The sequence below is a fragment of the Salmo salar genome, chromosome 11, assembly GCF_965601325.2.
Source record: "Salmo salar chromosome 11, fSalSal1, whole genome shotgun sequence".
In the NCBI taxonomy this organism is placed as follows: Eukaryota; Metazoa; Chordata; class Actinopteri; order Salmoniformes; family Salmonidae; genus Salmo; species Salmo salar.
Window position 1 is genome coordinate 90,892,152 of NC_138301.1, and position 12,528 is coordinate 90,904,679.

Here is a 12,528-nt window from a genome sequence, read left to right on the forward strand (position 1 = left end):
ATAACAAACATTAGGAACACCTTCACCCCCCCCCCCCCCCTTTTTTGCCCTCAGAACAGCCTCAATTCATCAGGGCATGGACTCTAGAAGGTGTCGAAAGCGTTCCACAGGGATGCTGGCCCACCTTGACTCCAATGCTTCCCACAGTTGTGTCAAGTTGGCTTGATGGTCGACCATTCTTGATACAGACGGGAAACTGTCGAGGGTGAAAAACCCAGCATCGTTGCAGTTCTTGACACAAACAGGTGCACCTGGCACCTACTACCATACCCCGTTCAAAGGCACTTGAATCGTTTGTCTTGCCAATTCACCCTCTGAATGGCACACACACACAATATGTCTGAATTGTCTCAAGGCTTAACAATCCTTAAGGGATCATAGCTTTCGATAAGGGATCATAGCTTTCACCTGTTCAGTCTATGTCATGGAAAGAGCAGGTGTTCTTAGTGTTTTGTATACTCGGTGTATAAGCTATGTCTAGTCATACATTATCTCTAGTTACAGATCAGGCTCTGCCAGGATCAGTATCACCATCTACCTGTCAGGATATGATGATTCCTATATTAATGTGCTATGAATGGGATAATGGAGACTCGTTTTTATCTGTGCATCCGTAAGATATGTACATACTCTACCGGCCAAAACTCTACAAAGCCAGCCAAGACATACATTCTCCCTTTTCATACATACCACAGATCGCTTTCCAGGGTTTTTCTCTTTTTTTCCCTCAGACGCATTATCCTGATCCTGAAGTTTGCCTCTAAATCTTACTTTCTCCCCGTAGTTCAGTAGGCAAGGGGATGAAGTTGCAAAACACAGAAAGGTTTGTGTGGTTGCCTAGCGGCAAGGACCGAGCGGAGCAGGTATCGTTCAGACACAAGGCACCTTGAATAATGTTCCAGTGCCAGCAGCAGAGCAGCTTTTCAGCCAGCATTAGCAAGGCCCTGCTTTAGTAGATGGGTGACCTGTGTATCAGCGCTGCAGATCCTACCCATGTATGATGGTATATGGTGCTCTGCCAACCTGACATAACATATCAGACACACCTCAGCGCTCAGCTCAGAGATGATCAGACCTGGGTCATTCATTATGCACCAAACAGAAGAAAGTTGATTGAAACAGGGAGGGACCTACTTGGCGTTGTCCAATTAGATACGCTTGTTTTCCTTTTGCTTCGTTTTGAACGGAAATGCACTAATGAATACGACCCTAATCTGCTGAATGTGTACACTACATACAGTACTGTGTATCTGTTGGCTGGTCTTGTTCTCCTCTGGCTGTTCTTTGGCTCTGATGGGATGATTAAGTGGGTGTCACTGCTGCCGAATTGCTTTACGACTGCTGAGGCAGAGAAAGCGGTAAAGAATTGGAGGTAGTGATAAAGCCTATTATATAATTAGAGTCATTATCTGTTACCTCTCCATTCTACCTACCCTGCTGAAAGATCAGCCAGATCCACCACAAATAAAATGTGCACACACACACACACACACACACACACACACACACACACACACACAGATGTACACGCACACACTGAAAGACATGCATGCACACCCTTATATATACTCACCTGCCTGATCATAAGTGAGTTTTGGCATTTGCGTGTTTGTTTGTTAGGTGTGGCATATAGTACATAGTTTACATTAAGGCAATCCATCATCAGGCTCATGTTAGCACTGTAATATTCATTCTCATCATACCTGGGATTGTTATTGATGACGATCACTGGCAATATACCCTGCTTCATTATTCGGACAGATTTGTAATTTGTTGACGCTAAGGATAATGAAACCTCAGTAAGGGATGATTTGTTGGTCATTAAATGGAAGGAGGTTAGAGAGGGTAAGACAGAACGGAAGTGAATCTCAGTGTATTTTATCTCTGATGCCCCATAGAACCACTGATAGATGACCCAGCAGCCAGGGCAAGTCGGAGCAAACCTCCATCCAATATCAAGCGCTCTCATATAAAGGAGGGAGGAACACATATTTGACTCTCTCAATTCATATAAGAACTTAAAACAGCCCTCCATCCAGGTTGAGTTTGCTAGGATACATAGGGGGCTGGAGATCATGTCTGCGTCCTAAATGACACAGTAGTCCCTATATGGTGTACTAAGTTTGATCAGGGCCCATATAGGGAATGGGTTGTCATTAGGGACATACCCATTTCTCCTTTGGGCAACATGAGGTTGAAGAGGAAAGCCAAAGGGCACTCACCCCCACTCTAAAACCACTCTAGTAAGTAACAAACACTGCAAGAGGGGAAACTATATTAGTTTATGTTTTCTGGAAAACGGCTTTAGGCTTTTGCCCTGTGTATTTCCTCAACAGGAAGGTTCTGTGTAGCGTCAACTTTTGATTTAATGCTACAGCCAAAGGGTTTGGGATTAAAGTATTTACCCTTGTGATAAACAATAGTCTGAATGCTTCTAGACTGGCTCCAATCTGTAGTGGGGTGATTACAGCAGACAGAGGGTGTTCATATCATGGAGGAGGAAGTAGGGAAAGGGGGGGGGGTGAAGATGGAGGAGCAGGGGAGATGGAGGAGAGGAAACGGAGGGGAGGAGACGAAGGAGAAGAGGACAAGGTGGTAGTGCAAGGGGAGGTGGAGAATGCAGAGAGAAAAGGAAGGAGGATGAGACAGCCTTGCCTTGTTTCTATCTCTCTGTCCCTCAGCAGTGTTAGCCAGTCGTCAGTGGCCTGAGCCACCCAGCACTTTAACTTATAATTATGCTCTCAGACACTGTAATTTAGATGACGAGAGATCGGCACCGAGGATAAATCACATACATTAAATGCAAAGCGATGCAGATATGTCAACTAGTGCCACATCAATGCCTTAACCTTTATTTCCCTTGTCCCTCTCTTTCCACCTCTCTCACCCATCCATACCTGTGTCATGGAGTCCCAAAGGTAGATTGAGGGGGGTTGTTGGATAGCCATATTCCAACAGGTCCCCTCAGACCAGTGTTATTTTTTATTGATGCTTCATTCAGACTAAGTAGAAATTGAACAGGGATACAGATGAGGAGTTAGAAGGGTCGAGTCGGGGACTGAACCTGGTCTTCCGGCAGGGTGGCACATGTGTTGAGAGCAGGGACTCAGGGACTCAGCCATAGCTCTGCACCAGATCAGTATTTTATGGGGGACACTATCCTACTGAAGACAGTAGAGTTCTCTGGAAGCTATTAGCTAGACTGGATGGGAGGAAACCACTGATCCCCTGCTCATACATGCACAGTCTCAGAGAATCCCCAGGAGGGTCTGTCACCCCAACTCAAACCCCCCCCTCTAAATCAAACTCATGCTATAAAATGGCTTATTGTTGCATTAGTGTGGTTCTTCTTTGTTCCCATAGGCATTAAGTAATTATTTCTGTGTTAGGGAACATCCTCGCTATGTTACGGCCTATGATTCAATGTGCTGTAGGTCTCCTCTTCCTCCGACTCATATAAATCAATTAAACCTCTAAGATTCTCGAGAAAATATTTCCCTTTTGTGCTTTCAACTGTGGTTTTTATGGAGCTCTGTGTCGGGAGAGTTTTCCTGCCTCCAGAGCATGTAATCCATGTGGGTTCTGTGGCTTCCCTCATTCTCAAACTCCCATCCATGCCCCTAGGGTCGACCAGAACCGTGTACTTCTGGAAACATTATATTTTACATTTACGTCATTTAGCAGACACTCTTATCCAGAGCGACTTACAAATTGGTGCATTCACCTTATGATATCCAGTGGAACAACCACTTTACAATAGTACATCTATATCATTTAAAAAATTGGGGGGGGGGGGGGGGGGGGGGGGGGTTAGAAGGATTACTAACTCCGCAGTCCTGGCGTCGTGAGGGAGCTTGTTCCACCATTGGGGTGCCAGAGCAGCGAACAGTTTTGACTGGGCTGAGCGGGAACTGTGCTTCCGCAGAGGTAGGGGGGCCAGCAGGCCAGAGGTGGATGAACGCAGTGCCCTTGTTTGGGTGTAGGGACTGATCAGAGCCTGAAGGTACGGAGGTGCCGTTCCCCTCACAGCTCCATAGGCAAGCACCATGGTCTTGTAGCAGATGCGAGCTTCAACTGCAAGCCAGTGGAGTGTGCGGAGGAGCGGGGTGACGTGAGAGAACTTGGGAAGGTTGAACACCAGACGGGCTGCGGAGTTCTGGATGAGTTGTAGGGGTTTAATGGCACAGGCAGGGAGCCCAGCCAACAGCGAGTTGCAGTAATCCAGACGGGAGATGACAAGTGCCTGGATTAGGACCTGCGCCACTTCCTGTGTAAGGCAGGGTCGTACCCTGCGAATGTTTTAGAGCATGAACCTACAGGATCGGGTCACCGCCTTGATGTTAGCGGAGAACGACAGGGTGTTGTCCAGGGTCACGCCAAGGCTCTTAGCACTCTGGGAGGAGGACACAATGGAGTTGTCAACCGTGATGGCGAGATCATGGAACGGGCAGTCCTTCCCCGGGAGGAAGAGGTGTGATCCGTCATCCACACTGATATGTCTGCCAGACATGCAGAGATGCGATTCGCCACCTGGTTATCAGAAGGGGGAAAGGAGAAGATTTATTGTGTGTCATCTGCGTAGCAATGATAGGAGAGACCATGTGAGGATATGACAGAGCCAAGTGACTTGGTGTATAGCGAGAATAGGAGAGGGCCTAGAACTGAGCCCTGGGGGACACCAGTGGTGAGAGCACGTGGTGCGGAGACAGATTCTCACCACGCCACCTGGTAGAAGCGACCTGTTAGGTAGGACGCAATCCAAGAGTGAGCCGCGCCAGAGATGCCCAACTCGGAGAGGGTGGAGAGGAGGATCTGATGGTTCACAGTATCAAAGGCAGCAGATAGGTCTAGAAGGATGAGAGCAGAGGAGAGAGAGTTAGCTTTAGCAGTGCGGAGAGCCTCCGTGACACAGAGAAGAGCAGTCTCAGTTGAATGACCAGTCTTGAAACCTGACTGATTTGGATCAAGAAGGTCATTCTGAGAGAGATAGCAAGAGAGCTGGCCAAGGACGGCACGCTCAAGAGTTTTGGAGAGAAAAGAAAGAAGGGATACTGGTCTGTAGTTGTTGACATCGGAGGGATCAAGTGTAGGTTTTTTGAGAAGGGGTGCAACTCTTGCTCTCTTGAAGACGGAAGGGACGTAGCCAGCGGTCAAGGATGAGTTGATGAGCGAGGTGAGGTAAGGGAGAAGGTCTCCGGAAATGGTCTGGAGAAGAGAGGAGGGGATAGGGTCAAGCGGGCAGGTTGTTGAGCGGGCAGGTTGTTGGGCGGGCGGCCGTCACAAGTCACAAGATTTCATCTGGAGAGAGAGGGGAGAAAGAGGTCAAAGCATAGGGTAGGGCAATGTGAGCAGGACCAGCGGTGTCGTTTGACTTAACAAACGAGGATCAGATGTCGTCAACCTTCTTTTCAAAATGGTTGACGAAGTCATCCACAGAGAGGGGGGGAGGAGGATTCAGGAGGGAGGAGAAGGTGGCAAAGAGCTTCCTAGGGTTAGAGTCAGATGCTTGGAATTTAGAGTGGTAGAAAGTGGCTTTAGCAGCAGAAACAGAGGAAGAAAATGTAGAGAGGAGGGAGTGAAAAGATGCCAGGTCCGCAGGGAGGCTAGTTTTCCTCCATTTCCGCTCGGCTGCCCGGAGCCCTGTTCTGTGAGCTCGCAATGAGTCGTAAAGCCACGGAGCAGGAGGGGAGGACCGAGCCGGCCGGGAGGATAGGGGACATAGAGAGTCAACGGATGCAGAAAGGGAGGGAAGGAGGGTTGAGGAGGCAGAATCAGGAGATTGGTTGGAGAAGGATTGAGCAGAGGGAAGAGATGATAGGATGGAAGAGGAAAGAGTAGTGGGAGAGAGAGCGAAGGTTGCGACGGCGCGATACCATCTGAGTAGGGGCAGAGTGAGTAGTGTTGGAGGAGAGCGAGAGGGAAAAGGATACAAGGTAGTGGTCGGAGACTTGGAGGGGAGTTGCAGTGAGATTAGTAGAACAGCATCTAGTAAAGATGAGGTCAAGCGTATCGCCTGCCTTGTGAGTAGGGGGGGAAACAGTGGGGATTCAGTAGGGATTCCCTGCTGGGCCTCCTCATCTTCTTCCCCTTAGCTGTGTCTTGCAGTCTGTCAAGGGGTTCACTAAAGTGGAGACATTTGGTTGTCCATAAATCAGCTTTTTCTATTGTTGAGCCAATGGATGTCCATAATCACGTTTACTTTTACCTCAATCTAACTTGGTTAGGCCTTGTTTGGAGTGAGTTATGTTGTAGACAGAGTCTTCATTCAGAGTTTAGAACACATGCATTGCATGAGTCCAATATATGTTGGGTGTAAATCGTTGGTTGAATTTTTGGTGTTTGTGTCCCTCATCGATCAAACATCAACACCCGCACACAGAGACACGCAAGCACAACACACACACACACACACACACACACACACACACACACACACACACACACACACACACACACACACACACACACACACCTGTTTACATAGGTTGCCTGAGGGGGAAGTTGGGCAGGATCAGAATCTGTAAAGCAAGTAGGCAGGTCTAAGGCATGTGCTATAATATGAGTGTGTGGGTGGGTCATAAACTGGATGTAGGATTAAAGATAAACATTGTCCTGTGCAAGATGTATCAGTGAGTTGGTGTATATCCGGAAAGTGTGTGGGACTGTGTGTGTGTATGATTTGTGTTGGACCAGCCTCTCCTCCTCCTCAATGAGTGTGTGTGACTGGGGGTATTGTGAAACCACTGGGAGCAGAAAGACACATGTTCCCTGCAGTCATGCACTACCATGTTGGATGGCACTTGGTTCTTGGGTGCCTGCTACTTGAACTACTTGGACCCTGTGTGGGGGGGGAAAGGATACCAAAGACAAAGAAGGTAGGGCCTCATCTAAAAACAGATGTTTCGATTGGGTTGATGTAGAGTGATTATGCTCCATTGATGTATAGTATGTATTCATGTAGTGCCTTTTTGTAGGTCCTCAATATGGCAAGACTACAGGGCCGTAGATGTGCATGTCCTAGATAGGATATGTTCAGTAACATTGAGATGTGAGCGAACATTTACATACTATAAACATTAGGCTACAGGGCCATAGATGTTTATTTCCTAGATAGGAAATTGTCAGTGACATTGGGATGTGCGGGAAACATACACATACAGTATTGAACACAATAGCATCACTGTTAAAGAGGGCTTGATCATGTTTTAATTGAGTTCATTTTCATGTTAATTACTGTGCAACGGATTGGCTTGATAGTAGGTTGTGTTTAAGTGTGTGTTTAATGTTTGTGTGTGTGTGTGATTAACACACTTACTCATTTTCTCTTGAATGCTGCTTGTGGTTTTGAAGTTTCAGATCTAAGAAGTTCCCAGGGTTTTTTGTTGTTTAGCTCAGAAAACCATCATCAGTGAGCTGTATTAACCTAAAGTACCCCTTTGGTTGAGTTAAAGTTCACCATTACAACACTGAGTACTGGGGAGATTAGTTCATCCTTGGCAGGTTCTGTTTCATTGCACTATGCACTGGAACATGCATGCTTGCCTTTAGGAAAGGTTGTGCAGCTGTTTTACCAATGAAAATATCAATGTTCACCCTCACATGCATACAAACACTCACTCACACACACACACTTGGAGACATGTTTACATTGCTTGCCTGAGGGGGAAGTTGGGCAGTAAAGCAAGTAGAGCAGGTCTAAGGTATGTGCTATAATATGAGTGTGTGGATGGGTCATAAACTGGATTTATGGTTAAAGCTATACACTGAGTATTCCAAACATTAGGAACACCTTCCTAATAGTTTATTTGTAATTGTTTAACCTTTATTTAACTAATAGTGAGTATAATAGGGAGTTGTATCTAGGGTTGTGGCGGTCATGACATTTTTTAAGCCGGTGATTGTCAGTCAAATAACTGCCGATCTCATGGTAATTGAATGTTAATTAACATAAACACATTTAGCATCTCAAATCAAATTTATTTATAAATCAAATCAAATGTATTTATATAGCCCTACGTACATCAGCTGATATCTCAAAGTGCTGTACAGAAACCCAGCCTAAAACCCCAAACAGCAAGCAATGCATGTGAAAGAAGCACGGTGGCTAGGAAAAACTCCCTAGGAAAAACTCCCTAGAAAGGCCAAAACCTAGGAAGAAACCTAGAGAGGAACCAGGCTATGAGGGGTGGCCAGTCCTCTTCTGGCTGTGCCGGGTGGATATTATAACAAAACATGGTCAAGATGTTAAAATGTTCATAAATGACCAGCATGGTCAAATAATAATAATCATAGTAGTTGTCGAGGGTGCAACAAGCACGTCCGGTGAACAGGTCAGGGTTCCATAGTCGCAGGCAGAACAGTTGAAACTGGAGCAGCAGCACGGCCAGGTGGACTGGGGACAGCAAGGAGTCATCATGCCAGGTAGTCCTGAGGCATGGTCCTAGGGCTCAGGTCCTCCGAGAGAAAGAAAGAAAAAGAAAGAGAATTAGAGAGAGCATATATAAATTCACACAGGACACCGGATAAGACAAGAGAAATACTCCAGATGTAACAGACTGACCCTAGCCCCCCGACACATAAACTGCTGCAGCATAAATACTGGAGGCTGAGACAGGAGGGATCAGAAGACACTGTGGCCCCATCCGATGATACCCCCGGACATGGCCAAACAGGCAGGATATAACCCCACCCACTTTGCCAAAGCACAGCCCCCACACCACTAGAGGGATGTCTTCAACCACCAATTTACCATCCTGAGACATGTCCGAGTATAGCCCACGAAGATCTGTCCCCACGGCACAACCCAGGGGGGGGGGCACCAACCCGGACAGGAAGATCACGTCAGTGACTCAACCCACTCAAGTGACGTACTCCTCCTAGGGACAGCATGGAAGAGCACCAGTAAGCCAGTGACTCAGCCCTAGTAATAGGGTTTGAGGCAGATAATCCCAGTGGAGAGAGGGGAACCGGTCAGGCAGAGACAGCAAGGGCGGTCCGTTGCTCCAGTGCCTTTCCGTTCACCTTCACACTATCTGGCTGTTTGCGCCATGCCTGGCTGTTAGTGCCATGCCTGGCTGCCTGAGCCTACAACCATACAAACATGCTATGTACAGTTCATAATTCCCTGTCAATCACCTATACATTTGGCCCTCATATACAGCACCAGTTTGGACACACCTACTCATTCAAGGGTTATTCTTAATTTTTTACTATTTTCTACATTGTAGAATAATAGTGAAGACATCAAACTATGAAATTACACATATGGAATCATGTAGTAACCAAAACAAGAGTTAAACAAATCAAAATATATTTTATATTTGAGATTCTTCAAAGTAACCACCCTTTGCCTTGATGACAGCTTTGCATACTTGGTATTCTCTCAACCAGCTTCATGAGGTAGTCATGAGGTAGTCACCTGGAATGCATTTCAATTAACAGGTGTGCCTTGTTAAAAGTTAATGTCACGTTGGTATGAATGATTCGGGAGACAGACGCAGGAATGCGTAATAGGCTTTTGTATTGTACCCAAATTACGGTGTGCCGTGTAAAGGCACGGGGACGAACACCAAACAAACACTATACAAACCCAAAACAAAAGAGCAAGGAGTACCTCGAAGAAATAACACACGCGCACAATGATTAACACATGGGACGAGACCCGTAATCATCTGTGCAATCCACAATGGCATGAAAGCCAAAACACACAGCACAAGTACTCACACGCACAAACGGACATTGTAACAATAATCGACAGCCCAATGGAAACCAAAGGGCACACTTATACAAGTACTAATCAGTGGGAATAGGGGACAGGTGTGCATAATGAAAGGTCCGGAGGGATCCGTGACAGTTAATTTGTGGATTTTTTTTTACTTAATGTGTTTGAGCCATTCAGTTGTGTTGTGACATGTTAGGGTTGGTATACAGAAGAAAGCCCTATTTGGTAAAAAACTGAGTCCATATTATTGCAAGAACAGCTCAAATAAGTAAAGAGAAACGACAGTCAATCATTACTTTAAGACATGAAAGTCAGTCTATCCGTAAAATTTTAAGAAATGGCTCTCATGAGGACCGGAACAGGAAAGGAAGACCCAAACTTTTGACTGGTACTGAATATAATTTGTTTCAAAACACACCAGGAAAATTTATATTAAAAACAAACAGAATTTCTCTCATGAGGTCACTTCATGCAAACGTAGCTTTCTGCACTTACTGTAGATATTCTTGAACATGAACTCTCCCCTTATTCCTCCGTTTGTGCTGAGTTCACATTTCCTTATTGTGTCTCAGCACGCTGGTTGAAAACATTACTGTTGATGACACATACAGTGCCTGTTTGAGCCTGTTGCGCCAGAGGCCACGTTGTTAAAGAGGGCAAATAAAGCCTCTTGTCTTGGCACTGGAGTTATAAAGAGATTTGCATATTGTGATTCCCAAAGCATTAATCATGATGTGATTTGCTTATGGAAGCTCTTGATATGGTGATAGATGCGCCATAAGGAGGTATTGTAAATGTAATGTATTGTCACGGCTGTCGAAAGGAGCGGACCAGAGTGCAGCGTGGTTGTAGTTCCACATTTGATTTAATCCGTGAAACTTTGCAATACACAAATAACTGAATGTGACAAAACAACAAACCGTGACGCAGAGAGAAACAAACACAACTCAAAATATAATAACCCACAAAAACCCAGGAAGGAAAACCCCTACTTAAATATTATCTCCAATGATAGGTAACGAGGACCAGCTGCCTCCAATTGGAGATTAACCCAAACAACCCCAACATAGAAATAGAAAAACTAGAAAAACACAAAACACTTCCTTTCACGCCCTGACCTACTCTACCATAGAAAATAACCTCTTACTATGGTCAGGATGTGACAGGTATTGGATAACGTCACTTAGTTGGAGATTGCCAAGACATTGCTGGACCATACTGGAAAGCATAATTTTCCTGACTGCCCCCTAGTGAGTTGACATAGTAGTGCCACAGCAGCTCAGTGCCCCTGGCTCCTGTCTGACTGGGCAGTGTGTGTGTTCATGTGTAATGGTACCCCAGGTTAGCACAGCCTCTCAGGCCGTGGGTCAGAGGGATGTCAGGCAAACTGTAGGGTAGATAAGCTGGAGGGCCGGCAGCGGCCAGGGGCAGATCCCATGTCGGCTTATCGGAGAGGCCTGACTTGCCGGCTGTGGGCCAGGCAGACGGAGAAAGGACCTTTGTTTCCAGAGGTGGAGCACCCCTACCAGCTCCTCACTGGCCGGGCCCCTCATAGCCCCTCTGTTCCCCCCTGCTCTGTCACCCGAGAGCCCTTGAGTTTGGATCTTTGAAGCTCAGTGTCATATGAGCTTTGATGAGAGACAGTAAGTACATGTACCTTGTGGTGCCTAGCTTTGCACCATCCTCATCAACGGGGCCACAATGGAGAGGGTCAAGAGCTTCAAGTTCTTCTGTGTCCACATCACTGAGGATTAGTTTTTTTCTACAGATCTACACATCCACAGAAAGTTATAGAAAATTTTACAAATAATACAAAATATAAATAAAAAACAGAAATATTGTAACTAGATATGTCTCCGCCCCCCCAGAGTTAATACTTGGTGGAAGCACCTTTGGCAGCCCTTACAGCGGTGAGTAATTTTCATTCAGAATCTACCAACTTTGCACAACTCTTGGGGCAACATATATCCATTGTTTTTGTCAAAATTGCTCAAGCGCATTAACCCCTGGTCGGGCTCCAGCGAAATCCAGCGAAAAATCCTATCGCCATTAGCATAACAACATTTATTTTTTTTAAATATAGGACTATGTTATATCGTTTTATAGATACACCTCTCCTGAATCGAACCACGTTGTCCGATTTCAAAAAGGCTTTACAGCAAAAGCAAAACATTAGATTATGTTAGAGGAGTATATCGTAAAAGTAGCCACACAGCCATTTTCTGACCAACCACATGCATCACAAATAACCAAAAAACAGCTAAATGCAGCACTAACCTTTGACAATCTTCATCGGATGACACTCCTAGGACATCATGTTACACAATACATGCATTCTTTTGTTCGATAAAATTCATATTTATATATAAAAACAGCATTTTACATCGGCGCATAACGTTGACTAACTATTTTCCGTCAAATGCGTCTGGTGAAACAGCGCTACAATTTACTAAATTACTATTCGAAAACATTTTTTTAAATGTCATATTGTCATTCTAAGATTTATAGATTAGCATCTCTTGAAAGCACCTGCAATGCCAGATTTAAAAATAACTTTACTGGGTAATCACACTTTGCGATAAAAGGGGATGCGATACTCAGAAAAATAGGCTACCGTTACAGGTCACCGCCATATTGGAACAATCTCATATCAAATCTACTCTTGTATACTATTGTCAATAATCCCTTACCTTTGATTATCTTCATCAGAAAGCACTTCCAGGAATCACAGGTCCACAACAAATGTATTTTAGTTCGAAAAAGTTAATCCTTTACGTCCCAATAGCTTGTTCTTGTTAGCGCGTTCT

General features: G+C 45.4%; 1 protein-coding gene and 1 long non-coding RNA gene across 2 annotated transcripts in view; one reads left to right on the top strand and one right to left on the bottom strand.

Annotated features, from left to right (window-relative positions):
• The window catches only part of LOC106563133 (uncharacterized), a 147,893-nt gene that overhangs the window by 71,833 nt on the left and 63,532 nt on the right, over positions 1-12,528 (top strand). The window lies entirely within an intron of this gene.
• On the bottom strand, positions 7,957-11,279 carry LOC145859188 (uncharacterized). The gene is made up of 2 exons (XR_014379437.1): positions 10,217-11,279; positions 7,957-8,454 (listed from the first exon to the last, which is right to left on the bottom strand). It is a non-coding gene; the product is annotated as an uncharacterized LOC145859188 (long non-coding RNA).